The 25,709-nt window shown below is 36.2% G+C and overlaps 1 pseudogene; it reads left to right on the top strand.

Annotated features, from left to right (window-relative positions):
* The first annotated feature begins 6,090 nt into the window (after positions 1 to 6,090).
* Positions 6,091 to 25,709, top strand: part of LOC149179958 (iron-sulfur cluster assembly SufBD family protein ABCI8, chloroplastic pseudogene) — a 28,956-nt pseudogene continuing 9,337 nt past the window's right edge.

The following is a 25,709-nucleotide window of genomic DNA, read 5'->3' as shown; positions in this document are numbered from 1 at the left end:
TCTAGCTTAACAGAAGATCAAGTGCAAATTTTTGAAAAATATCATTTCTTGCATAGTTCCGTTTTGTGATTGCAAAGAACTACTACTAAAGGAAATTATGAAAATTCTTATGCAATTAGAAGGCCATCATGTGATTGATACAATGTGTTTCATTTCATTTCATCACTATGATTTCTCCAAATCCTTCAACTTCAGTATTATGACCAAAATGATTTGGGTGAAATTAATGATATATGATCAAAGTGCAAGAATAGTTAAAAGTAAGATTATGAAGGAAATTATTTAAAACATCAGCATCATAATTGAAGAAGAACAAATTCGTACATCTAAAAATTTAAATGAAGATTCAATTCATTAGTAACTTTATAGAAGAAGAAATGGAACCATACGAAGATGTAATTATCCATATCTATACAAGATAAAGAAAATAAACCAGATATATCTCATAGAAATAAAATGAACAAACATTTAAATCCATTGTATTCTCAAAGATATTATCTACAGTCAATGAGATGCAATTTCTGGGCATTCAATACTAAGGAAAATTTAGAGAACAACAAATGGTTGGAAAAAAGGCCACCAGTGTATGATACTGAAAAGGACATCACTAACATTGATTAATAACACACATTGAAAATATTAAAAAAATAAAAGGAGGAGATCCCTAAAATATGAAGAAAACTTGCAGAGTAAGCAAGCATCTCAAAGAAGGAAATTGGAGCCCAAAGAGAATTGAGCGTAATTAAGATATGTAGTGGAAATAATGAATTGTTAAAAGAAAGGTAACACAAGGAAGAAGTAATGATTATTCAGTCTGGAATATAATGATGACAAGTATATTATAGAATGGTAGGAAACAAAGGTATAATGGGTATGGAAAATGAAACATATATTGCGGATGGTCAATTATGATATGGCACATGATAAATACATTTAAATATATATTGGGTATATTATAATTAGGGTTATGTCTCATTAATTCATTTGTAAATCCTTTTGAATGATATTGACATTGTCTTACGACTCACCAACATTCAACAAATGTATTAATGAGTAACCAACATATTCCTCGCTCAATGGTATACCACCTTTGGCATGACTCAGTGCTATTATTCCCTGGAATGGCTCGGTATTATTATTATTCTCTAGCACAACTTCTGATTACATTACTGCATGAAGCCCAATAGATGTGTTGTTGAATATATTATAGTTGGTGGTGGCCTATGCATTACAAATTAAATTATGGTTGGCTTTATTATTGGTTGTGTCACCTCATATGCATTGGAATATACTACGTTTTGTTCATTTGCATTTTTCCAAAATATTGAGAGCTTCCACTCGGATTGAAAGAGTGTATTAAATGCTGGAAATGATACCATGTTGTAGTGAACATTGGAGTGGTGTATCGAATATCAATTTTCAACAACGTTTTGAATTATTCAATTTACATTATATGCAATGTTCAGCAGTATCCAATGGATACCAACATGTGATGTGTAGAGTTTGATATGATATGAAACATTTGATGTTATACATAACATTGTATATTGAGGCTATCGATGGTGGATATGTGTATATTCTGTAGCGTTGATACACTCCAGCATATATGCAACAATATTCCACAGCGTTGACACACTCCACAACATCGATACACTCCAACATACTTAATACACCACAATGATTTGAACTTAAATATGGATGCAAAACAATACATATATAACCACAAATAAAGAGATGTAGAAAAAATAACACCTCATTTCATTAATATCAAAGAACTGAAATATGTCTACAAATAGAATGGAAATAAACTAGCTAAGGCTATGGTAGCTTATCCTTGAGAAGTGATTGGCTACATGCCTATGAAATATGTTACAATGAGGATCAAAGGCCTCTTTATTATTGAGAAACAATGAAAAACATTAAATATCCAAAAATCTATACCTAGGAGATGAAGTGCCAAAACTATGGGCCTCGTTTGGGTACGTTGGAACATTAACTTCCTGAGCGCAGAACATTGGCATACGATCTTCGTTTGATGTGAAAAATACCATGTTAGCAAGGTATTTATGACAACTACAACTTTTGGCATTAAAAATACATGCAAAACTATTTTTTCCCCATTTTCCAAAAAAAAATGTTGAGGGCCTCAAAATGGCTCTCGAAGTTGAGATCCGGAAAAAATGCAAAAAATAATAAATTGTGCTACAATTAAGGAAAATGAAAAAATAAAACAAACCGTTGTGGGGGTCCAAGAGAAATAGGTGGGTGGCTACTAATATCCACCTAGATCATTCCTCATACCTTAGGAAGAAATGGTCTCCATTCCGTTGAGTGCCTCCATCAGATGGGGAAATTCTCCTAAAGTTGGTCCCTGGTGAGCGACTGGGCTCGGTGCAAGAGTTGGCCAGCTTTGACAACCCAATATAGTTGGATCCTCTATTATTGAGAATTATTTATATGTGTATCCATGATTCAATTAGTTGTGGCATGTTCCATGCAATCTTGGTTTAACTCTGTTAGCGTGAGTTGTTCTGCAATGTCGAATGTGTCCAGTAATGGTGGAAAGTATGGCAGAAGGCAGTCCACATCAAACACTACGTGTAGACCAAGGAATGGTGGAATGTTGAGCTCTAAATAATTATCCCCTACATTCTTGGTGATGGTGTACGACACATATCAGAGCAGTCGAAGCTTACCGTACGGCCCAACAAGGTCTCCTTCTGCAAATGTCGTCAAACTTTTTCACCCACCTGGAACTTCTATGGCACCTGATGTTGATGATGTCGCTTCTTGTTCTTAGAATTTTCTTTGCCCAATATTTCATGTACCTGCTCAAGGATGTGCTAGATGGGCTCAATAAATTTGTTATCTCTGTCAGCTTCAGACTAGACATGGGTCAAATCTGCCTGAGTAACTGCAAATGGTCTGGCAACATCAATTAGACATAGTGGTTGGAATCCCAACCCCACCTGAAGGGGGTTGTGCCTAGTTGAGCTATGGAGAGCTCTGTTGTAGTTGTGATGGACGTAGGGGAGGCTTTCATCCCATTTGTGTGGATTCTTCAAGTTGCATATGTGCATAATGTGTACGATAATCCTACTAATGACCTTTGTTTAGACATTATTTTTGGGGTGGAAAGTTGTAGACTTAGCTAGCTTGGTATCCAGCAGTGACCAGATACTTGACAAAAATGTACTTAGGAAACTGTTATCTTGATCTATCATAATGGATTGTGGGAGAGAAGAGTGTACCCATACTTGTTCAAAGATTTGCTTAGCAGCGGATTCTACTATGATACTCTTTTGGCAAGCGATGAGAATGGTCATCTTACACAATCTATCGATGACCACAAAAATCCAGTCATTATAATGGTTAATAGAAGGGAGACCTGACATGTAATCTATGGAGATGAAATCCCAAGGTTGACTAGGAGAGGCAAAGGAGTATATGGGCCTTTCTTCTTGATGGTCAGTTTGGAAATGGAGTAGGCAGTCCGGGATCTGATGTACTTTCCAACATCTTGTCGAAGGTTAGTCCAATAAAAATACATTTTGTCACTGCCATTGTTTTCTCTAATCCGAAGTGTCGAGCAACCCAACTGTAGTGTGCCTCCAAAATCATCTTGGCACACTTACTTGAAGGAACAAAAATATGTCCTAGATGACATAATAATGTATCTTGGAGGTGAAAATTTGGAATTTGCATGCCTTCTAGGAGCGTTTGGTATGTGTTTCCAAATTTTGGATCACTCTTGTACTGATGTGGCCACCTCGAATTGTCATGCCCAGAAGAGTCGAGCATAGCAGTTAATGCCATGACAGGTGGTCAGCTGAGGCGTTCTGAAAAATTATTGTTGCTAACCTTCTTATACTTAATGTTTAAATGGAATTGTTGCAGCTATGTGGACCATTTCTTATGGCCATTGTTGTCCAACTTCCCTCGTGTCTGTATGAAGTGCAAGGGTCAGTGGTCTATTTGGATGACCATTTCCTTACCCAGAATGTAATGCTTACATTATCAACAAGATTACACTATGGAATGCATCTCTTTGTCATAAGTGGGATACTTTCATTCTGTGTCTGAAAGTGTCTCCCTTTGATATGCCATTGGATGCCCCTGCTGAGTAAGAACTGAACCAATAGCATAGTCAGAGGCATCTATCTCAATCTTAAATATTTGTTACAGTTATGGTAATTTGAGAACTGATGCAGAGTAGAGGCAATGCTTTAACTCATAAAATGCCTTTTGTTTGGATTCAAACCTAATTTGTTTTTCTTTCACTCCGCCCTTAGTGACTTGACTCAAAGGCCAAGTGATATGAGAGAACCCCAACACAAACATGTGGTAGAAATTAGCAAGACCAAGAAAGTTGCAGAGATCCATTAGAGTGGTTGGGGCTGACCAATCCTAAATGACTTGTATCTTGCCTAGGTGCACATGCACACCCTGCTCATCAATGATGTAACCCATATATTGAAACTAGGTCATACCAAAAGAGAATTTCTCCAAATTGGCACACAACTTGTGTTGTCACAGAGTTTGGAGGAATTGGTCGAATATGAGAGAGGTGCTCTTCTCAACTCTTGTTGAAGATGAGGATGTCATCCAAATAAAACAACATGAATGAGTTTGTGAAAGATCGCAAGATGTCATCCATTAGCCTCATGAAGGTTGTGGGTGAATTCATCAACCCAAAAGGCATTACCAACCATTCGAAAAGGTCATACTTATATTTGAAGGTAGAATTTCACACATCAGAGGGTTCTATTGGTACCTGGTGATACCTCAACGTCAATCCAATCTTGCTAAAATATTTTCCACCCTTGAGCTAGTCCAAAAGGTCATCAATCTCTGGGATTGGATACGTATTCTGGATAGTGATCTTATTTAGTTCCCGATAGCTAATACATAGTCTCTACTTCCCATCCTTATTTTGTACCAACACAATAGGGCTCCTTCAGGGTGATGAACTTGGCCTAATGTGCCCTTTCTACAATAACTCCTGAATCTACCTCTTGATTTCATCATTCTCTAGAACACAGTGTCAATATATTTGTCCATTAGGTAGCGACACACCTAGGGTCACATCAATGAATTGAATGACCTAACCATGTAGATGCTCCCTTGTGGTTGAGGTGAAGATGTCCATGTAATCCTCCATGAGATTTTTTTGTTGCCATGCAGAGAAGACCTATTTGGAGGTCGTGACCACACTCGTCTTCTTTCCCTGGTTACAACATCAAATGGTAGCAGTGCATTTTTCTTTGCTTTGTTGATATCTACGTGGAAATGCCAAGAGAAGCAAGACCAAATACATGATCTATGGATTTCATGGGATTTGAACCTTAAATGGAGTTTGCATGGTAAATTCCTTAGGAGAGCATCAATGATTAGATGGAGGAAGGGCAAGTTCATTAGGGATGGAGACTTTGGCCATTTGTACATGGGTATGAATTTGGACTCTAGAGAGTTCTTCCTTTTCACTAAAGATTATTTTTGTTCTTATGGGTAAACAAATTGGAGGGATTATATGATCAAAGAATAAATTTCATCTAGAGTAGAGGGTTTAATGATTATGATAGTGTAGATCTTGATTGTGGCAAACAACTCATCAAAAGGCAATGCATAAGTAAGAATTTTGCATGTCCTTATTGTAGAAAGTGTTTAATGATTATGATAATGCAGATCTTAATTGTTGCCAACAATTCAACAAAAGGAAATGGACAAGTAAGAATTTTTCATGTCCATATTGTAGAGATATCCTCCCTAACTTTTCTTGGGTTAGAATGCATGAAATTTTATTTTTCCTTTTCAATATTTTTTTTTATTTCTTGATAGTCTGTGTAATGGACTCTACCATGCCCAAATTCAAAGGGATCGAGTGATGCAAGAAAATTTTCTAGTATGGTTCAAATATTATACCTTCCTCAAACTTTGTTACATGAAATTAAAATTTCTTGTAATTATGAACATAAAATATTTTTGTTTCATCCTTAGAATCTGGTATCAATGCCTATAGTTTAAACCATGTTACTATATTTTAAGTAGAATATACTTACATCCAATAAACCTTACAACTCTCTAAAGCTTATGTTAATTTCAGCTAAAAATAAGGAATCCAAATGGCTTTTGAAATTTAGACTCAATGCTTACGGACAATGATTAAAAATTGAAGAACCCAAATGGTCTGATAACTTTTACCCATCCATCAATTTCCAAGGCCTTTGCTATTATTCTAAACCTAAAGAGAGAGAGAGAGTATAAGAAGAAGAGGAGCTTGGATGAGGTGGACTGTGACCTGCTTGATACTTTTCAAAAGTTGGGCATGTCATTGACTAGAAGAAGAGATTGAGAAACATTATTGTAGATGTCATTTTTTACAGTTTTTTCATTGCTACCATGCATAGGTAGACTCTATAGGTAGTTGAGGTTATCTTTTGTTCGTTACAAGAGGTAGTTCGAGAGTATCTTCATCTAGTTAGGAAGTAGCTTGGTAGGGTTGTTCCTCATGCTGATAACTATTTTGCTACATTCTATTTTTATTTTTTTAGTGAGAGATCCTTCTATTAAATCTCCAAGCACACTTTGTCACCCATGGAAATATCCACTTATTTCTGGATGAATGAGATGGAGACCAGGCAGTTTGAGAGGACCCTATTTGTTGTAAATGAGAGGAGTTCTTTGAGGTAAGAGGAGTTCTTTGACATATATTGAAGGATGAATTGCACCATTTTATGACACCAATCATCTCCATGCCACAATATTGGATCTCTATTGCACCGAGGGAGAAATGATAAAGTATTCCACTATAAAGAATTGGTATGTCGAGGATGAGGAATGCAGACGTGGGATTTATAATTTTATTACGAAAAGATTTTTATGCGATGGAGACAAATCAAGGATTTCGTTGACCTGAGTAGACATTGGTTCGACAATCATCTAGAACTACTCAAGCATTGTTTTAAAAGGTGATGAAGCAACTGGAGAGTTATATTATGTTGCCTTGAAAAATAACTACCAATAGGGGGGGACAAAGATGATCCATATAGGGAAGAATTGCATGAGTGGGATTGTTTCTAAAATTATATCTATAGGCAGGTCAATGAACTACTACAAAGGATTATAGCAGGTGCAACCAAATTCTCATAATGCGTGGAATTTTTCATAGTGTGATTTGATGCTCATTAGTGACCAAGAAACTACAAATACTTATCATTAGATTTAGGTACAATTTTAGTTGCATTCTAAAGTCTCTAATTTCATTTATTGATAGTCCTTCTTGTGTCCTTGTCTCTCTTAATTTCATTGTGGTAGGATTGGAATGGGTTAAAAAATCAAGCATATTGTTGAGTAAAATAGACACCCACATGTCATTGTGCATACTCTCTCGTTTTTATACAATTAGAAGTGAGTAATATGATGTGTGCGTAACTAAAAATAATAGCATGCGTGATGAATCCAGTCTTAGCATGGAAATTGAAACCAAGAATCATAAAATATCAATAAATTTGTGACATGGAGTAAAAAAGATAATAAAAGATTCTATGCCAACATTGTCTATTTAATGCAATATACTACTAATATTTCATAATTTTCAGAGATGGTTGATGTCATGAAGATGCCCTCAATCAAAGTCACTGACTTGAGGATAAGATGGTCAGTGCAACTATTTACTTTAAGTAGCCTAAATTTAGGTAATTAAAACAAGTTTGAAAATAACTAGAAACACTAGCCCGGCTAAATTTAGATACTTAAAACAAGTTAGAAAATAACTAGAAACACCACCCCTAGTTATTTTAAATAGGCTAAATTTAGGTAATTAAAACAAGTTTGGAAATCACTAGAAACACCACCCGCACATCATTTTTTTTTTTAGTTGTACAAGATAATATTGAGTAAAATTATGAGCACTTACATTTAAATTGACCGTACATAAAATAACAAACAAGCTTGATGATTTTAAAAGCTATATCCATCATTAAATATAAGATATGACAAGGATGGCTCACAATTTTAAAGGCTATATCTATTAGCAACTATAAGATAAGAGTTAATGAGATGAGAAAAAATTTGTCTTGATATAACATGTAAACATCATATTACTTATAACTCATGTATATTGCATCTTATTGTTTATAGAAATATGGAAGGGGAATGAGTAAGCATTTTCACAGTGGTTTCGAATTTCCCCTTGATTTGTGAAGAACCAATTCAATTCTAATTTTGGTGGAGTATTAAGTTATTAACCAAAGATAAAAAAAAAAAGTGTTAGTCTCTTAAATGACTGAAAAGAGGATATTTAGAATGTTATATAGAAGTTACATTTACATGTTTTAGATAGAAGTTAAATTTTACATAGCTATATCTACCTTGACAAGACTATAATATTCCAACTCCATTTTTTTCACACTTTTGTCTATTTGAGTGTGATTATGTAATTAAATAGTTCATATTGTTTAAGACATCTCCTATTTGCAACATTCTGAATTCTTAAGTGGGATCTTGGTTATTTTTTTGTTACTACCATATATCATGTTTTAAGTAGATGGTGTTTTATAATTCACCCCAGAGAATTTAGGATAAACCTTGAATTGCATGCTTATTTCCATTATACATCTAATATTTGCAACCTTTTCCACGTGAAGAACCCAATAGCCCATGTTGAACATGAAGCAAGTACCTCAAAAATTGGTGAATATCAGTTATTCTATTTCCAGAGGGGTATAGATCCAGAGAAGGCAATGAAAGCTATCGTAAATGGCTTTTGTCAGGTTGTATTTAATGAAATCCCACCAGAATTTGCTACTAAAGTAAATCAATTGATGAATTTGAAGCTTGAAGGTGTGTTGAATATGTGTTGCAAGGTATCCCTCTAAAACTATCTATCTAAATGATTCTAATTCCATGAGATGGTGTCGCAATAAAACTATTGTCCAGTGATGGGTTCTAGATGTGCATAGCTTTCTCATGTCCTACAGGTAAATTGTACCATTATATTTCTATGAAACCTTGGAATGTGTTCAAAGTTTGTCTTAGATAAGGAAATATGTATGTACTCTTTAATTTATATATGTTGTAATAAGATCAAGAATAAATTTTTCATTGCAAATAATTGGGATCTACCATGCAAGTTTACTTTACTACATGTAATTCTTGATTTATTAGATCCCAACTAGTTAGGGTTGAATTTATTTTTGTTGTAATGAGATTAAGAATAAAGCTATCATTTTAATCACTGAAATCTACCATCAAATATCTATTCACTACATAAAATTGTTTATTTGTTAGAGCCCAAATTATTAGGATTATGAAGAGTCCTCTTTCATGAAATTATTTATGAATGCTCTATTCTTGCTCAAAGAATTACATATTACATAAAGGTACAAAATAAATGAGATGCAGTAGAATGGTTTCTGTTTTAAAACATGTGGAGGGAGTATAAAATGATTTTCAGTTGTGTTCAAATGTTTTGGGGCACCCACTCAAGTGCTTCATTTTCCTCCTGTTAGGGTTCTATTATTTATAGGATCAGTGACCATTGAGTATTTTATTTCGGTATTTCAGATTGTAAATAATATAGCTTTCTACAAATGATTTCTGAAAAAGGATAGAAAAATGAAAAAAAAATGTAAAAGAGGGTATAACTACAAAAATATAAGAAAAACAAAGAGAAAATAAATGATAAATGAACCCCACAAAAAATGAATAAACCTGAAAGTGATGTTAGCTTAAGTGCCACTACTAGCCTTCTGGCTTTGTAAAAGAATAAATTTGTGAAATTGTGTGCAACTTGTTTAAAATGCCACAATCCCTTTTTGCTTGAGACATATAATTTAATCATGCTCAAGTTGTTTTCAATTTATGTTAATCAGGTTAGAATGAATAACTTAACCAGATAGTTTAATCTTGGTTAAGATTAGATAGGTAGAAATAGGTGAATAATGTTAATCCAATTGCATAATTTGGATTAATTTAGTTGATTAGATTAGTCTAGTGTTTGAAATAAATTGTCTTTATCTCTTAGAATAAAATTTAAGGGGTTTTCATACTCAAATTCACCCACATATGCTTTCAGAGAGCCTTATAATACGAGAATGAAGATTTTTATTGAATAAGTCTTAAGTATTCCCTTATCCAAAGTCTTATACCTTGGTTTATGATTCATGCACCCAAAAAGATATGGCGGGGTCCTTCGGTGTTAAACCACCCCTTACTCACCCATCCCCAATCATTCCCCACATAAATCCAACGGCCCATGGCAGGTTTTAAACCCCCCCCACCCTATGAGGCAAAGTTTAACAGCAGGGGGGGTCTAAAAAGGAGTTTACTGCCCACCTACGAGACACCACTAGTTGATTTCAAACCCCCCTTCATAGACTGAATACTACTGCGCCCTCCCTCCGAAAGTGATATTGCCTTCCCGCTTGCCTCGTCTACCCTCCATATTTCACCTCCACGTCCTATCACATCTACCACTCCCATTGTGACACCTCTCCCTACCCACGTCACTCCCGTCAACGGTCCCACTCCACTAATCGACTAACCCCCAGCTGCCACATCTAAAACCGTTACAATCTCCATTAATCCCCTATCTTTTTTCTCGTGGCATTACAAGAGTTAATGCTTTAAAAAGACCATTAATCGAATGGTTAAGGCCTTCTCAGAACAAATAAATATAAAATTTACCACTTTGATTACACTTTTCTTTCCTCGCTCATTCAATAGTGCTCCTACCCCTATGTGCTCTAATATTTTTGTAGCCTTTCTATTTCCTATCATTCATACATTTACAAAGGTCAGCCACTTTGAATTCCCGCCGTTATTGAACACACAACAATTTCCTATTGTTACAATTTTTAATTCTCCATTTTACAACCACCATGGCACACAAAAATTCCCCTGTAATCAATCCAATCTCAATCCCCCTATCGATTTAGACCATACCCCATTTGCAAATGGAGATTACAAAATCGCCGAAACATAGTGTGGATTCGACTTGTTCGAATTGCGCTGGTCATTTCAGAATAATTTCTTTGACCAATCTGATGAGATACACCTCTAGAAATCCAGACTACCTCTGTTTATTGTTCCCCAATCCTATCATTTCCCTAAATCCTTCCTAAGATTCTAAGCCTATTAAGTTGAAATAAAGAGGGAAATTATCTCCCCAAATGGTGAAATTCTCTTCACCATCACATTTGACAGCATTAATCAAATGCTCCAGGTTCCCCACTGTGATTCCCTCTCACCTTTATCCATTGAAACTCTCTAATAAATTTACTAGAAGTTAACTTTCACCCAGAGAGCTTCCATCTTTGAAATCTTCCTCCCTCAATACTCTCAACTCCTTAAGAAAAATCCCCCATATCCATCTTCTATGTCCCCTGAAAGGAAAAGGCAAATTATTTATGTTTTTTCATCCATTCTTGGCTATTATTCAAATAAGTCGATAGATGAGCATATTCTAGGATTTATGTCCACCCTTTCATTAGAAGAACGACCATCAGTCACCTTTGACTATGGTCACTTCTTATCAAATGTAATTCATGAACAATTCCTTCAGTTTTTAACCGAAGGAATGTTTAGATATTTATCTATTATTATGCATATGTTCATGTTTTTCCAAACTGATAAGTTTCCATTCTTAGTACAGAAGCTTGATTAGGAAGGAGAGCCAGAGTCATTCATTTTCTGGACTTCCTTAGTTAGAAAACAATCACATGAATATAATTTCTTAGAGTCATAAAGAAATTTGTATACCCATCTATTTGTTTGTTAAGTGGCCATAAGTTTCCAAGGATCAATGTAGAAATTCAGAAGGTACTGCAGCTCAGTAAATAGGTCAAAACAGGGGATTGGTACCTTCACCAATCATTCACATAGATTAGAGTGTATGGTCCAGAGCTGCCACCATACAAATTGCCCAAATATTTTCCAATGATGATATTTGCCTTGGAATACATCAGGTAGAAATTCATTTTGAGAATATCCATTTCATGGCAGCCAAGAAGAAATCGCAGTTTCAAATCAAGGCAGAAGTAGGGCCCTTTATCTGCAATAGTAGAGCACCAGGAGGGGAACCAGACCTCCTGCTGAAACAGATGAACTTCCCTCTTAGTTTCACTTGGTCTTATGACCCCTTTGGGGTAATTTCCAAGTTGGGAGTGGAACAAAAAACTACACCATATGTGCACACTCAGAGGCTTGAAATAGAAAAGTATATGAACTAGCACACATGGGTGGAAAATACATTGTAGGAGGCCAAGCAGCAGGTACTTTCTAGGACAGCTTCAGAGACTCCAATACCCAAAGAGAAAATAGATAAGAGAGTAAGAGAGGATGATTCTCCAGTCACCGAAGTCTCCACTAAGTAATTTAAAATATATACTAAGTAGCTTAAAGCAGGCTCCGATTCAAAAATAGAATTTCCATCACTGGAGGATAGACAAGGCACTATTCTGCTCTCTGGTTTGAAGACTTTCAAGCTGGACAGTGGTACTACAAAGACTCCATCATCTTCCTCAGTTACAAAAGATATTCCATCTAGTGTACCTCAGACACCAAAAACATCTGCAGAGTAGAGATATTTAAACATTTTTTAGAGATATAAGGAAATCAAACATAGGAATGAGGGCATTCATGATAGTGTATTAGCTCAATTCATAAAGAAATCCTCCTCCATTCAGCACAGACTCATCTCATCATATGGTACATAGAAGGAAAGAATGCATATGGAATTATTGGAGGCCCATGTCTCTCAACCAAAGTCAGTAACATATTTCAAACATACCACTTTTGAATTTGATGCAAAGGATGTCCATCCTTTGTATCAAATAGATATGCATAGGCAGGAAGGAGAGATGGTGTATTTGGGTTTCACTCAGAATACTATCACTATGTCAAAACTACAACTTACTCTAAATAATGTGCAACATCAACTCAAATTGGAGAAAATCTCCTCACTTGCAAAAGATACCAGAATTAAATATTTGGAGGAAATGGTGGTCAAATCCGACCTTGATCCAGAAAATTCCAAATCTACAGAAGAGATAATCAGAAAGAAGAATGTTGAAATTGCAACATTAAAGAAGAAATTGAAGCTACCAGCAAAGGAAGATCCCAGTGCCAAAAAACTTGGAGAGACAGAGCTACAAAAGGAAGATATTCTCAAGCTTATAGTAGAACAAGGTTCCCAGATCAAAGCAATGGAAGTAGAAATGGACAAGCTAATAAAGGAAAAGGAACATCAATCACAACTTGCAGTTGTTCCTCTAGATACAGTGTTGGAAATAATACTAAGAGAGGGGGCTGAATTAGTATTAGCAAGTCAATAATTTTTCATTTCCATAATTAGATTCTTATACACTACTTCAGTTAATGGAACTTGTGTGTATACGCCACTGTGTTTAAGGCAACTAGCATATATCCTACAAACTTATGATTCATTTAACTCATCATATGTTGATTTTAATCGGTGCATAAAAACCATATAAATAGTAACCAGGTGCAATAAAACTAGAACAGACAATCACACACATGAACACAAGATATAAGGTAGAAACCCAATGTGGGTGAAACCCACCTGCTGCAATCTTTTCTATTTTCTTTTTAATAAGAAACTTGTTTTTACAATTTTGTACTGGTGCAACCTTATACCGGTATGCAGGCTTCTACCTGCAGAAGGCTACAACCCTCTCTCATTCTCTTACTTCTCCTGGAAGGGAGCTACAACACCCTAGCTCTTGTGCTAGTTGATATGTTTACTAGTACGTAGGTGCCGGCCTACAGAAGGCAACAACCTTCTCTTTTCTTCCAGGGACCACATTTCATAAATTTTCAAACTAGATCCATCACTAACATCATTCAATCATCAAATATATCTGCATCAACCAATCTCCTTTGCACCAACCACAACTGAGTCAATCAATCACTTTGACAATCCTTCAATCTGATCTTTCAGAATGTTGTAACCGGAATACAGTAACCATAATACAAGCCAGAACCTAGAAAACTGCAACAGCAAATAGAAGAAGCTAAGACATATTTTATGAGGTATACACTACTTCCATGTGTTGAACCTATGTGCATACACTCTATTCTCAAGGAGAACCTGCATACAGATCTACAAATCAAATTTAAGATGTATATGTTGTTTTTGATATGCAGAACCAGCGTGTATACGTGCCTTTTCTAAAGTGGACCTGCGTACAGATCTGTAAATGATGATTTAAACATTACAACAATTCTAGACTTTAGTTATACCCAGATCATCATATTTATAGACTACTACATGCGCCAGTTATTCAGATAAATGATCAAACCACATAAAGGTAGTTCACTTCAATCCTTAAGATCTTGACACATCATTAGATCTTATCTTTCATCAAGCGCTAAGGTTCATCCTTGATTCAGATCTAGCTATGCACCATAACCCAATAACCTATATACTGGATCTTACTCTTCATCAGATATTTAATATTTAAGTACATTTTCCTAATGATCTTCTCCTCCTTTTATAGTCTTAGGCCTTACTCAATACCATGGACCAAAACCACTTAGGACCAATACCTTGGACCAAATACCTCAGACCATATATCTTGGATCAATACCATGGATCAAAATACCATGGAACAAAATACCATGGACCAAATACCTTGGACCAAAACATAGTTTTTCAAGATATACAAACCTTTCATTCTGTGAAAGTGCGTGTGTACGTATACACTTCTTTTGATCTGTTAATTCACGTGTATATTCTACTTTTTGAAGGTGAACTTGTGTATACCTATCTTTCCTCATTCTGTGAATTTTGATCTGTAACTTTGTGCTATTAACCTGCTGAGCTGTGATCTGTCATCTGAGTGAGTTTCCATCAAGGACAACACTTCTGCCATAGTTCTAAATCTGTGTCATAATGCCAACAATCTCCCCCTTTGGACTCAATGGCAACCCCATGTCACTCTCCCCCTTTGTCATCATGGGCAAAGGGTTATGTTCCCCCTAAGTTCATTCTGAGTTCTTTGATATGAAAAAGTGTGTTGATTGAGCTCCATGATCGAGTCCATGCTCCCCCTGAATATAAGCAAGGCCTGTAAAAAGATGTTCTAAAAGAAGAACATGACTCTGTACATACATCATAAATGACCTTCCTATCACCAATTACCCATACATACATCCATCAACCAACCAAATGGGGATATACCAAGTTTGACTCATCCACCCAACCAAGTGGGGATATACAAATTGTTTATACATGTCAAAACAAGAACATTACATCATCCATCACATGCATAGTGGGGTAACAAAATAGGTCGTTTCATGACCTTTACATTAAAAGATATACATGAAATATATAATAGAGACCAAATGTCTGAAGAAAGACCATGATAGTCATCAGCAACATCTGTCAATCAACATCCAAACCAGCAACCATGTTCTCCCCTTGAACCTGTTCCACCTGAATCAAAAACAACTGTGTGAATTTGTACCAAGATCTTCTAAGATAATGCCAACAATGCATTATTAGAAGTATATGCTCCCCTTAAACTTGTGCCAGATGATCACTGTTAGATCTGATCATTTCATATAGTAGAAGAGTTATCAAGGCATCATCATCAATCAGATATACATCAGGTTGTCAACAACTTATGAGAGCCAACACATTTGCACATGTCATCAATAGATTGTAACCATCATCAAGCAGAGCAGACAATTCACTTAACCATATCAGACCCCTTTCATCCTGAGTCTATCCCACTACTTTTCCTCAAACCAGCATATACGTTACTGTATCCGTAGAAACCAGTGTATGTATGTGACTACGCTTCATGAAACTCACGTATGACCACCTTTCTCTAAAACATATAAGCTTTAACAACAGGATGATACATCAACTACTCCTGGCTTCTGTCTGAGATATTCAAATGCCTCTTTGGGCAGTGGTTTGGTGAATATATCAACAACCTGTTCTTTGGAGGGAACATACTCCAATTTGACCTTTTGTTCAACCACTTGTTCACATAGAAAATGATATTTGATGGGTATGTGCTTAGTGTTGGAATGCATGACTGGATTATTTTAAATACTGATGGCACTTGTATTATCACATAGAATGAAGATGGGTGGAGTACATGTGATCTAAATGTGTTGCAATGTTTTCATCATCAAAAGGAGTTGTGTGCAGCAAGATGCGGTAGCCACATATTCTGCTTCAGCTGTAGATAATGCAATTGAACTTTATTTCTTGCTGAACCAAGCCACTAATTTCAAACCAATATAGAATGCACCACCACTATTGCTTTTTCTGGCATTAATGCTTCCTGCCCAATCTGCATCTGTATATGCATGAAGTGTAAGATTTGTATCTCTAGGATACCATAAACCAACATTCTGTGTTCCTTGAAGATATTTGAAAACCCTTTTGACTGCCCGAAGGTGCGATTCCTTTGGATTTTCTTGGAATCTTCCAACTATTCCTACAACATGCATGATGTCTGGTCGGGTACCTATTAGATAAAGCATATAGCCAATCATGGATCTATAATTTGGTTGATATACTACTGTTGATTAATCATTTGAGCTGAGACTACATCTTGTTACCATTGGGGTACATACTGGTTTAGAATCTTCCATGTCATATTTTTTCAAGATCTGTTTGAGATATTTGGTTTGTGATAGAAAAGTACCATCTTTATTTTGTTGAACTTGTAGACCAAGAAAATATGTAAGCTCACCAAGCAGGGAAATTTCAAATTCTTTCTGCATTACCAAAGCAAAATTCTGACTCATGGCTTCTTCATTACTACCAAAAATGATATCATCAACATACACAGCAAGTATTAGCAATTTATTATTGTCAATCTTTTTATATAGATTGCTATCAGCTGATCCTTTTGAAAAACCTTGTTGATGGAGATATTTGTCAAGATGGTAATACCAGGCCCTTGGAGCTTGTTCTAGACCATAGAGACCCTTTATGAGTCTGAATACAATTTTTTCATCATTTCCCAGAATGAATCCGTTTGGTTGCTCAATATAGACTTATTCTCCTAAGTCTCCATTAAGAAAGGCAGGTTTTACATCCATTTGCTATACTTTGAATTTCTGAAAACTAGAAAGAGAAAGGAGCATTCTTATGGCTTCAAGTCTAGCAACAGGTGCAAAAGTTTCTTCAAAATATATACCTTCTTGTTGAGCATATCCTTTACAAACAATTTTGGCCCTGTTTCTAATAACTTCCCCATTTTCATTTAGCCTATTTCTGAATATCCATTTATTTCCTATGATATTCTTATCATGGGGTATAGGAACTAATTCCCAAGTATTATTCTTTTCAATTTGCTCAAGTTCTTCATTCATGTCCTTGACCCAACATTCATCTTTGCATGCTTCATTTACATTTTTAGGTTTGGTGGAGGATAGCGATGCTAGATAGCTTGAAGCTTCTGTAATAGTTCTTCTTGTCTGCACACCTGCCTCTTTCTGTCCAAAAATTTGAGCCTCTAGATGATTTTTCTAAACATACCTGGACGGAGTCTTTTCTTCTACCATTATGTTTTCTTCTAGTGCTTCATTGGTTTCTTATTCAGAATTAGTCTAATTTGACGTGGGAAGATAAGCCTCATCTTCTTCATAATCTTCGTTTTTTATTTGCTTTGGATTTTTGCATGCTTCATCAAGCACAACATCAATACTTTCAATAATTTTCCCAAGTCTTTTATTATAACATTTATATCCTTTACTTCAGGAAGGGTAACCAAGAAGAATACCTTCATCTGCTCTGGGTTCAAACTTGCCAAGTTTTTCATCAGTCCTTTTGATGTAACATTTGCTTCCAAAACTTTTGAATTATTTTACAGTAGGAGTCTTACCATACCAAAGCTCATGTGGAGTTTGAGTGTTGTTTACCCGAAAATTTTCCTGGTTGAGAATAGTGACGACAGCAAATGTAGCTTCACCCAAAAGGTTGCAGGAGTTACAGACTCATCTAGCATAGAAAGAGCCATTTCTTGAACAGTTATGTTCATCCTTTCTACCACTCCATTTTCCTGAGGAGTCCTTGCAGTGCAGAATTGCCTTTTTATTCCATGTTCTTCACAAAAGTCAAAGAATTCATCTGAGGTAAATACCCCTCCTCGATTAGATCTGAGGCATTTGATTTTGTGATCTGATTCATTTTCAACCAAGGCTTTGAAGGCTTTGAATTTTTCAAATGCTTCATATTTATGCTTTAGAAGCCCTATCCAACACATTTTGGAAAAATCATCAATGAAAAATATAAAATATTCTTCTCCACAAGGTGACATTTTCCTTTATGGTCCACATAAATTATTATGAACAATTTCAAGACGCTTACTAGCTGATCCTTCCATTTCAGGGAAGTGCGATCTGGTTTTCTTACCAAATTGACATGATTTGCATATTGTATTTTCTGGAATGCTGATATCAGGAAGATCATGAACGACCTCGAATATGTATGATTTTTTTATTTGAGAGAAGCTTAGATGCCCAAATCTTCTATGCCATATCCAGTGTTCATCATTTTTTCTTAGATAACATTGTTTTTGTCCTCCCTTGAGAATTTATAAGTTGTTTGGAGTTCTTATACCTTTGATCATGGTTTCTCCTATATCAAGCTCACAAACAATACATCCATTTCGTCAAAATACTACTTCATTTCCTTGATCATACATTTGACTGACACTTAACAGACTATGCTTTAGACCATAAACATACATAACATTCCTAGCTTTAACTTCTTCTTTTAAGAGAACAAAACCTTTACCTTTTATGACAGCAGGAGTATCATTTCCAAATGAGACCTTCTTTTCCTTTTCTAAGGCATTATATGAATGAAGCTTTTCTTTATCACCTGTCATGTGTTTCTAGCATCCACTGTCAATGTATCACTAAATTTCTTGTCCTTCTAAATGTTACAGCCTAGATTGACCTCAAGCTGAATTGAAGCAATTCTAGGATAACCACAAACCACGCTTAACCTGGTAGCTTGCCTTACCAGGTTGGGAGAGGGCTCTCTCCTTTTCACTCTCAATCAACATTACTACAAATACGGATTTTAGGCTAGGTATAGTAGCTCTATGGTTTTTTATTTATTTTGAAGGTTTGGATGCTGGATCAAATGGAGCAGGCAGCTTTGGGTCCGGGAAATCGACTCAGAATTGCAGGATGTTCTGTGGGGTGAGGTAGGTAGGTGTTTTGGAACTTGTAATTGAGTGTGATGGTAAGTATAATACTGGTGAGGGATTGAGGAGGGCATGCAAAGTTCATGAATACTCTTCAAACAGCTGAAAACATTAAAAACTAAATGTGTTCCCATGGCAGAGCACTGATATCAATGGATTCCACCTATTTATCTTGATTCATTTATTTAAGAAGAAATAAATAGATGATGGCACATATAACACATAAAAGAAACTAAATAAAAAAGAAAGAAATAATTCCAAGACACTTTACCACAAGAATCCCACAAAAATAGTTGCAAAACCCTAGTTTATTTTCTTGCCAAACTACAGAAGTGATGTACAATGAAGCTCAAAGCATCCACAAGAGTCCAACCCTCACAAATGACCAAGAAATTACATAATATATGCATAAAAAACATCTGAGCTATCCATAAATGGTCGAATCCAAGAGTTAAGGAGCTATTTCAACTACATCTAAACTAGGAACAAGAAAATAGGCAGTGGAGCAACATGCCTCTAAAACCAAGGGAACTGATACATTCAACTTTAAACCACTTTTCGTTGATGTATCTACCCCCTCAAGTCATTTTTAATCAAATTTAAATCACATTACATTATTTACCTTCACAAATTTACCAAGGAGAAGAGAAAACGTCAACTGGTAGTCAAACTGGGAGAAATTTTGTGTTTTAAGAAAAATTGACAAAAACTGCCCAATGCACAACACCACTTCAAGCATTCTTTTGGAGGCCTTTTTCTCCACCAAATCATGCCCAAGATATCTCGCTAGAAATATTTTTCTATCTAGTTTCTTAAACATCTTGAATTTCCTAATTTGGAGGTCATTTTCCCCTTCGAAAATGAATTCTCCCAAGACTGCTTCCTCTGGGTGCAAAAAGTGGCAGAGAGGGCACTTTTTGAGTGTTTCTTGCCCTTTAGGAGACCTATTTTTGCTCCAAATGAGATGAAACTTTCAAGGATTGATGTAATTTTGATGATGAATCTATAACTACAAACCATTTTGCAAATGGGTGTGCCAACCCAATGCACAGCGCCGGTCGCGCTGCGCATCCACCAAAATTTCCTGTGTTGCATAATTCAAAAATTTGAAATTGAGAAAATTGTTTCAAAATTTGCCCAGTTTTGGCTTGAAGCTATTTCATGGGTTACTTTGTTGGGCTAGTGTAACATCAGCCAAGATATTAAGCTTATCCTCCCTCTTTTTTCTTTTTAAGGCCCTCCTTAATCTTGCCTTAAGTTGCTTAATCATCATGTTGCATATCCTATTCCTCCTCCTCAAAATCAGGTTTATTGTCCCTCTCCATGCTTGTCTCCTTGGGATGATGTGATGAATGGTGGATTAATAGATGAGGGAAAATATGACTATGAAGAGATTTCTAAAAGGAAAATTAGTGATGGGGTGAGGTAAGGGAGTGAGTGGAATTGATATAGGAAATAGGGTTTGATGTATGAGGGGTTTAGGGTTTCATAAAGGGGTTAGGTTTTTTTCTTGGAAAATAGGGGAAGGGAATATGAGTTAGGGAAAATGGGATCAAGGGGTAGGTTTAAGGCAAATGAATTTGGGAAAACGAGGCAATGAATTATAGTATGTAGTGGTGTAAAATAGTGTAGAGAGACAGACTTGGGTTTGAATTTTAGGAAGAAAAAATCATGAACCATACATGAAAACCTTATTTAAGCTCAAGATATGTTGATACTTACTTGTTGGGAGGTGAATGCAGCAAAAGAAGTGATGGAGGATGACTTTGGGTGAATCACAAGCTTGGCACCTCAATGCGCAGTGCAGCCAACCCAATGGACAGTGCCTTCCCAATGCGCAGAGCCTTCCCAATGCACAACGCCAGTGCAATTTTGTGAAGGAGAAATGGCCCGGTGTGCAGCGCCTGCCCAATGCGCAACACCTTTTGGGAGACAACTCTGGAAGGTATTCCCAATGCCCAAATTAGGCATGTGATAGCTCGTTTGAAATCCTGTCAAGTCTATTTTCCAAAAAAATATTGAATTTTTCAATTTGGAGTTCATTTTCCCTGTCAAAGGGTCAATCTCCCAAGACTGGTCAAAATGTGCAGAATGAGGCTACCTAAATGCAGAGTGCTATTGCAGTCAACTTGTGAAGGTCTTTCTCAACTCCAAATTAAGCTCATGATAGCTCATTGGAAATATCTTTGTGTCTAGCTATCATTTGATGCATCAATAAAGTCATTGGCCAACGAGGATAGGAGAAATCTTGATTTTACCAAGGTCACTCGAGAGGTGCATCAATCCTCCTGAGGCCAATGATGTTTTCGACATTTCTCCCAAACCATGAAACCTGTGTGAAAACTGAAAGATGTTTTTCTTCTTGGGTCAAGGATGGACAAAATCCTCTCTTACTTTTGTCAAATTCATCTTTTCTTGCTTAGAAACATAGTTTCAAGAAAATCTATCCAGATATGTGGAGCAAGGGATTTGTAGAAATGAAGGGAAATGAAGGGGATGAGGGGCTTCTAAATTATTGAGAAAATTTTGGGAAGTAGGGAGGGATGTTAGGAAGCAGGGTAAAGTGGAATTTCAAAGATTGAGTGAGGGGAAGGGGTCCAAAAGGGAAAACCATAGGCCTAACCTAGAAAATTGTCAAATTGTAGCAATAAGATAGGGATTGTTGGAAAATGACGAATTTCAGGGATATCAGTGATGGGAATTGATTAAGAAGGTATATAAGGAATAGGGGAAGGTTTATGAAAATCAGGACACAAGTTTTGCTGATGATTTAACCATCCAAGAGAAATTACCTTCAAAACCATAGGAGAGGGAAATGAGCCTTACCCAAGTACAACTGAAGCACGAACAAGGTGTAAAATGACCCATTGGAACATGAACTAATGATGACAACAGTTTTAATGATGGTACACTCATTTGAATGGTGACATGGACCAATACTTGGAAGACTTTGGAAGGAGTGAAAACAAATCCTAGACATGATACCCAGTGACCAAATTTTAATTAAAGACTCACTGAAATGACAAAATTTGACCTTGACACCCAAAAATCACTTTGTAAGAGCATGTTTGATATCTAGAGGAAGCCTGCAAAGGCTGACTCTAACATTGGCTCCAATGGGGATGGTAGCTCCTTGGAGGTGCCAAGAACACCATAGACCTAGTAGCCTTATCCATTGGGCATGGAGTCAAAATCTCAAACTAAAATGCATGACTCAAAACTGATGACTTGACGACACAAACTGACTCTAAAACTATCTTGAAACTGACTAAAACGAAAAATGACTCAAGGACTACTTAACTGAAACAAGTACTTACAAAGCTTTTTAATGGCAACAAACCATCGAGATTTGAGGGCTTCAAATCATGATGAAAACCACCTGCCTGCTAATGAAATATGTACAATCATGTCAAGTGGGCCTTCTAATGTAACCAATCTAGCAAATGGCTACATATTGAAATTTTTTTCTCACTTTCCCCAAGCAGGTAGAACGATGTACATGTAGGCAACTCACAATAACAACTGAAACCAGGGCTTATGCTAACGAACCAAGTAACATTAATCTTTTCTAATGTTTGCAAAAGAATGGTGAAGGGATCTTAAAAATTCTGAAGCACCAGCTTGTCTTGAGATCCAGCAGCAAAAATACAAGTACTCCCTTCATTTTGATCTGAAAGAACAGTTGGTTGCTGATTGATAGGAAGGCATAGAGCAGTATAAGCTTCTACTATCTGAGTGTTGGCTGTAAATTCCTTGACCATGAGAAATTCTGACTCAAATTCTGGCATACTGTCTCTCTCAGGCTCAATTTCATAGTCTAAGCCTTTCTTAAATAGAAAACATTCTTCAATATTATCAAACACAATAGCCTTATCATTTTCATGAAGGAAAACAATATCTATTCATTGATCTATAAATCTAATTTCAAGATTGTTATCATTTTCAAAAGTGGAAGAAGCTTCATTAAAACCTTCCTGACTATGTGAACACTGCAAAACTTCTTTAGCTTGGGTTGTAACCCGACCTTTAAGGAGTTGATCTATCTCATCTTCAGACAGAGGAGATAATACTTTTTGTTTTCTTTTTCTCAAGCCAGTATTGTCTTCTTGAAATAACATTTTAAAACATGAAAAACTTGAATGAAAGTCCTCAATTCCCTGGTCTTCTAAAATTTGAAAATGTTGTTGATCATCTCCAAATGACATGGCAATCAAATTGTCATCGCACTCATCAGTCATACGAGGGAAAATTTTAGATAGTTGAAACTCAAAACTAACACTTTTATCATTTACCACTGAGTTATCCAAAGAAGATTTTTCACTTACATGAACAAAGATCTCATCTTGTTTTTCATAAAAGGACTAGATTACCTCCTCGTGAAGACTTTTTTCTAATGAAATGAGAACACTTGGATCAATAACTTTGCCTTCTTCTTTCTAGAAAGTCTCAACAACAGAGCTCTCCTTCATGGGATTCAGAACAAGGTACTCTTCATCATCACGATCTGAAATTGAAACTTGATTTCCCTGCATACTGTCATCTGCTATGAGCAGATCTGAAATAAGACCTTCTCTTTCATCATTTTCCATTGTACTAAGATCTTGATCCTGCTGCAAATTTTCCTGCGCATCTTGATAAGTATCCACTAAGCTCTCTTTATGTTGCTGAAATGGATTTTCATACAGGGCTTCCATGATCTCATCATCCATGAAGTCATCATCTTCATAAACTTTCTCAAGATTTTCAATAAAACTATAAGCATGTCTACAACAGTTCTGAACTAATACTAAGGATGGATAAGATTATTTATACCTTTCAAAGAACATGGTATGAAAACCTTTCAAAACTTAAATACTAGCAGTGGCCATGAATATCTTCATCAAGTAGTCTTCAGGAAAATCAACCTTGAACTTGTGAATATGTATGTGAAATCTAACCAGATGTAAAGCAACATCATTCTTATCATCATCTTTAAACATAGGCAAATTCCTTTACCAATCTACCTTGGGAATTTTATTTGGGAAACCTAGAAAGTGATCTCGGCTGATAGGAGCATACCTTCGATCTAGCAAATCAATTTTGATAACAACGAATTCACCAAGAAATTCTTTAGGCTACTGGTTATTGAGGAGTAGAGTTGCCATAAAAATTCTAAACCTTGGGATTTTTCAACATTGGAGTTGCCAGGTGAATGATTTCAGCCTTCCGGTTTCTGATCGTTGTCCACCATCAACAATCAGATCTAAGCTTGAAACATTTTGCTGAGGAATATAAAACTACGTTCCCCAGTATGGTTGCCACTATGGTAGAGCCTAGATCGACCTTAGGGTGAATTGAAGCAATTCTAGGGTAACCACAAACCACGCTTAACCTGGTAGCTAGCCCTACCAGGTTAGGAGAGGGCTCTCTCCTTGTCAATCTCAATCGAGATGACTAAAAATATGGATTTTAGGCTAGGTATAGTAGCTCTAGGGTTTTTTATTTATTTTGAAGGTTTGGTTGCTGGAACAAATGGAGCAGGCAGCTTTAGGTCTGGGAAATCGACTCAAAATTGTAGGATGTTCTGTGGGGCGAGGTAGGTAGGTGTTTTTGCACTTGGAATTGAATGTGATGGTAAGTCTAAGATTGGTGAGGGGATGGCATGCAAATTTCATGAATCCTCTTCAAACAGCTGAAAACATTAAAAACTAAATGTGTTCCCATGGAAAAGCATTAATATCAATGGATTCCACCTATCTATCTTGACTCATTTAGTTAAGAATAAAGAAATAGATGTTGGCACATAAAACAAATAAGAGACACTAAATAACAAAGGAAGAAACAATGCAAAGACACTTTACCACAAGAATCCAACAAAAATAATTGCAAAACCTTAGTTTATTTCCTTGCCAAACTGCAGAAGTGATGTACAATGAAGCTCAAAGCATCCATAAGAGTCCAACCCTTACAAATGAATAAGAAAGTACATAATATAGGCATCAAAAACATCTGAGCTACCCATCAAGGGTAAAATCCAAGAGTTAAGGAGCTGTTTCAACTACACCTAAACTAGGAACAAGAAAATAGGCAGTGGAATAGCTTGCCTCTAAATCCAAGGGAACTGATACATTCAGTTTTAAACCACTTTTCATTGATGTATCTACCCCGCCAAGTCATTTTTCATAAAATTTACATCACATTACATCATTTATCATCACGAATTTACCAAGGAGAAGAGAAAAAGTCAACTGGTAGTCGAACTGGGAGAAATTTTGAGTTTTAAGCAAAATTGACAAAAACTGCCCAATGCGCAGCGCGGCTTCAAGCATGCTTTTGGAGGCCTTCCACTCCACAAAATTAGGCCCAAGATAGCTTGTTGGAAAGATCTGTCTATCTAGTTTCTGGAGCATATTTAATTTTAGAATTTGGAGGTCATTTTCCCCTTGAAAAATGAATTCCCCCAAGACTGCTTCCTGTGGGTGCAAAAAGTGGCAGAGAGGGCACTTTTTGAGTGTTTCTTGCCCTTTA

This window comes from Pinus tabuliformis, chromosome 3_2, assembly GCF_031772625.1.
Source record: "Pinus tabuliformis cultivar Carrire ecotype Pingquan chromosome 3_2, CPIR1, whole genome shotgun sequence".
In the NCBI taxonomy this organism is placed as follows: domain Eukaryota; kingdom Viridiplantae; phylum Streptophyta; class Pinopsida; order Pinales; family Pinaceae; genus Pinus; species Pinus tabuliformis.
This window is presented reverse-complemented; position numbering and strand designations above follow the sequence as displayed.